This window comes from Balaenoptera physalus, assembly GCF_965194825.1.
Source record: "Balaenoptera physalus genome assembly, chromosome: X".
NCBI lineage: Eukaryota > Metazoa > Chordata > Mammalia > Artiodactyla > Balaenopteridae > Balaenoptera > Balaenoptera physalus.
In genome coordinates, this window is record NC_138903.1 from 8,099,329 (window position 1) to 8,104,035 (window position 4,707).

General features: G+C 41.2%; 1 pseudogene across 1 annotated transcript; it reads left to right on the forward strand.

Annotated features, from left to right (window-relative positions):
* The first annotated feature begins 714 nt into the window (after window positions 1-714).
* On the forward strand, window positions 715-1,735 carry LOC309652148 (protein SET pseudogene; annotated as a pseudogene). The gene has a single exon. The product of its transcript is annotated as a protein SET pseudogene (transcript).
* The last annotated feature ends 2,972 nt before the right edge of the window (window positions 1,736-4,707 follow it).

Sequence of the window (4,707 nt, forward strand, 5' to 3'; positions counted from 1 at the left end):
AAAGCTGGGTTTTTGGTCAGGTTTGTGTGCAGGGTAGCCAGCATGAGTTATGGGGCGTCCAGTTTTCCCAGCACCATTTATCGTGGGGAGTGTCGTGCTCCTTGGTGTGTCCTTGGTCCCTGTGTCATAAATTCACCGACCCCGTCCGTGTGGGTTGAATTCTGGTCTCTCTGTCCTGTTCCTCTGGTCCCTGTGCCCGTTTTGAGCCAGTTCCACACTGTTTTGGTGACTGTAGCTTCTCAGCAGAGTGTGACGTCAGGGAGGGAGATGCCTCCAGCCCGTTCTCTTTTTTCAGGGTTTCTTTGGCTATTTGGGGTCCTTTGTGGTTCCCCACAGATATTAGGAGGATTTGCTCTATTTGGGGGGAAAATACCATGGAATTTTGGGAGGGATTGCATTCACTGAATCAAAAAGAAACAGATAATTTGAACAGACCAATCACTAGAGATGAACTAGAATCTGTAGTTTAAAAACTCTCCCACAGGGCTTCCCTGGTGGTGCAGTGGTTGAGGATCCACCTGCCAATGCAGGGGACATGGGTTCCATCCCTGATCCGGGAAGATCCCACATGCTGCGGAGCAACTAAGACTGTGTGCCACAACTACTGAGCCTGCGCTCTAGAGCCCAAGAGCCACAACTACTGAGCCCATGTGCCACAACTACTGAAGCCTGTGTGTCTAGGACCCGAGCTCCGCAATGAAGAGTAGCCCCTGCTCACCACAACTAGAGAAAGCCTGTGCACAGCAACAAAGGCCCAGTGCAGAGTTCTCAGAGCTCCCGGTACGAGCTTCTTCCCTTGGGTGGATTCTTGGCTTTTCTCCCAGCATGGCCCCCAAACACCAGTTTTCACTTCCACCCCAAGCAACGAAACCGAAGAAACTGAGACGGACTCCTGCCTCCAGGCCAGAGGAAACGTCTGCTTCTCCGAACTTGCCGAAGGAAGAAGAAGAACAGCAAGAAGCAGTTGAACATATTGATGAAGTACAAAATGAAATAGACAGACTTAACGAACAAGCCAGTGAGGAGATTTTGAAAGTAGAACAGAAATATAACAAACTCCGCCAACCATTTTTTCAGAAGAGGTCGGAATTGATCGCCAAAATCCCAAATTTTGGGGTAACAACATTTGTTCACCATCCACAAGTGTCTGCACTGCTTGGGGAGGAGGATGAAGAGGTGCTGCATTATTTGACAAGAGTCGAAGTGACAGAATTTGAAGATAGTAAATCAGGTTACAGAATAGATTTTTATTTTGATGAAAACCCTTACTTCGAAACTAAAGTTCTCTCCAAAGAATTTCATCTGAATGAGAGTGGTGATCCATCTTCAAAGTCCACTGAAATCAAATGGAAATCCGGAAAGGATCTGACAAAACGTGCAAGTCAAACGCAGAATAAAGCCAGCAGGAAGAGACAGCATGAGGAACCAGAAAGCTTCTTCACCTGGTTTACTGATCATTCTGATGCAGGTGCAGATGAGTTAGGAGAGGTCATCAAAGATGATATTTGGCCAAATCCATTACAGTACCACTTGGTTCCGGACATGGATGATGAGGAAGGGGAAGGAGAAGAAGATGATGATGATGATGAAGAGGAAGAAGGACTGGAAGATATTGATGAAGAAGGGGATAAGGATGAAGGAAGATGAAGGAGAAGATGACTAATGGAACACTGATGGATTCCAACCTTCCTTTTTTAATTTTCTCCAGTCCCTGGGAGCAAGTTGCAGTCTTTTTTTTTTTTTTTCCTCCTTCTCCTCTTGTGCTCAGTTGCCCTGTGTTTGAGGTCTCTTTTCTCCTTTATACCATGGCTCACAACTTATTTTGGGGGGAAATACCTTGAGCAGAATTCAGTGGGAAAAGAATCTCTACCCCTTTCTGTTCCAGATTCATTTTTATCCCTTCCTGTCTCAACAAAAACTTTACGGAATCAACACCACCATGCTCTGTGGGAAAAAAGAAAAACCTTCTGCTCCCTTAGCTCTGCTGGAAGCTGGAGGGTGCTAGGCCCCTGTGTAGTAGTGCATAGAATTCTAGCTTTTTTCCTCCTTTCTCTGTATATTGGGCTCAGAGATTACACTGTGTCTCTATGTGAATATGGACAGTTAGCATTTACCAACATCTATCTGTCTACTTTCTCTTGTTTAAAAAAAGAAAAGAAAAACTTAAAAAAATGGGGTTATAGAAGGTCAGCAAAGGGGGGGTTTGAGATGTTTGGGTGGGTTAAGTGGGCATTTTCACAACATGGCTTCTCCTTTGGCATGTTTAATTGTGATGTTTAACGGACATCCTTGCAGTTTAAGATGACACTTTTAAAATAAAATTCTCTCCTAATGATGACTTGAGCCCTGCCACTCGATGGGAGAATCAGCAGAACCTGTAGGATCTTATTTGCAATTGACATTCTCTATTGTAATTTTGTTCCTGTTTAGTGTTATATTTTTCTTTCTGTTTCACTGGAAAGGAAAGATGATGCTCAGTTTGAAACGTTAAAAGTGTACAAGTTGCTTTGTTACAATAAAACTAAATGTGTACACACACACACACAAAAAAACAAAGACCCGGCGCAGCCAAAAATAAAGTAAATAAAATAAATAAATTTATTTTAAAAAAAACTCCCCCACAAACAAAAGTCCAGGACCAGATGGCTTCATAGGCAAATTCTACCAAACATACGAAGAAGAACTTATACTGATCCTTCTCAAACTCTTCCAAAAAACTGAAGAGAAGGGAACACTCCCAAAGACATTCTATGAAGCCACCATCACCCTGATACCAAAACCAGACAAAGACACCACCAAAAAAGAAAATTACAGGCCAACATCTTTGATGAGTATAGATGCAAAAATTCTCAACCAAATATAGCAAACTGGATCCAACAACACATAAAAAAGATCATACACCACAAGCAAGTGGGATTCATCCCAGGTTCATAAGGATGGTTCAACATATGCAAATCAATCAATGTGATACACCACATAAACAAAAGTCAAAAACCACTTGATCATCTCAATAGATGCAGAAAAAACACTTGACAAAATTCAACATCCATTCATGATAAACACTCTTACCAAAGTGGGTATAGAGGGAATACATCTCAACATAATAAAAGCTATTTATGACAAACCCAGAGCCAATATAATACTCAATGGTGAAAAGTTGAAAGCCCTCCCGCTAAACTCTGGAATAAGACAAGGATACCCACTTCCACCTCTTCTATTCAACATAGTATTGGAAGTCCTAGCCACAGCAATCAGACAAGAAAAAGAAATAAAAGGTATCCAAATTGGAAGAGATAATATCGTCATTATATGCAGATGACATGACTCTATATGTAGAAAACCCTAAAGACTCCACACAAAAACTACGAGAACTGATCAGTGAATTCAGAAACGTAGCAGGATACAAGATTAACATACAGAAATCGGTTGCATTTCTTTACACCAACAATGAAATATCAGAAAGGGAATGTAAAATAAACGATACTTTCCAAAATCACACCCTCAGGACTTCCCTGGTGGTCCAGTGGCTAAGACTCCACAATTCCAATGCAGGGGGCCCGGGTTCCATCCCTGGTCAGGGAACTAGGTCTCACATGCCACAAGTAAGAGTGCGAATGCCGCAAATAAAGATCCCGCATGCCGCAACTAATGATCCCGCATGCCGCAACTAAAGATCCTGCACGCAGCAATGAAGATCCCGCACGTGGCAGCCAACACCCGGCGCAGCCAAATAAAGAAATATTGAAAAAAAATGCACCTCCAAAAATAAAATACTTAGGAATAAATCTGACCAAGGAGGTGCAAGACTTGTATGCTGAGAGCTGTACAACGGTAAAGGAAACTGAAGATGATTCAAAGAAATGGAAAGATAGCCCATGCTCTTGGATTGGAAGAATTTATATTGTTAAAATGACTACACTACAAAAGCAATCTACAGATGTAATGCAATCCCTATCAAATGACCCATGACATTTTTCACAGAAATAGAACAAATAATCCTAAAATTTATATGGAACCATAAAACACCCAGAATTGCCAAAGCAATCCTGAAGAAACAGAACAAAGCAACAGGCATAACTCTCCCAGACTTAAGACAATACTACAAAGCTATAGTAATCAAAACAGCATGGTATTGGCACAAAAACAGACATATGGATCAATGGAACAGAACAGAGAGCGCAGAAATTAACCCACACACCTATAGTCAATTAGTTTTTGACAAAAAAGGCAAGAATATACAAAGGGAAAAAGCCTCTTCAGCAAGTGGTGCTGGGAAAGTTGGACAGCTGCATGTAAATCAATGAATTTAAAACACACCCTCTCACCATACACAAAAATAAACTCAAAAAATGGCTTAAAGACTTAAACGTAAGACATGACACCATAAAACTCCTAGAAGAGAACACAGGCAAAACATTCTCTGACATAAATTTTACCAATGTTTTCTTAGGTCAGTCTCCCAAGGCAATAGGAATAAAAGCAATAATAAACAAATGGGACCTAATCAAACATACAAGCTTTTGCGCAGCAAAGGAAACCATTAATAAAATGAAAAGACGACCTACAAAACGGGAGAAAATATTTGCAAACAATGCAACCGAGAAGGGCTTGATTTCCAAAATATATAAACAGCTCACACAACTCAACAACAAAAAAATAAATGAACCAATCAAAACAGAGGCAGAAGACCTAAAAAGACATTTCTTC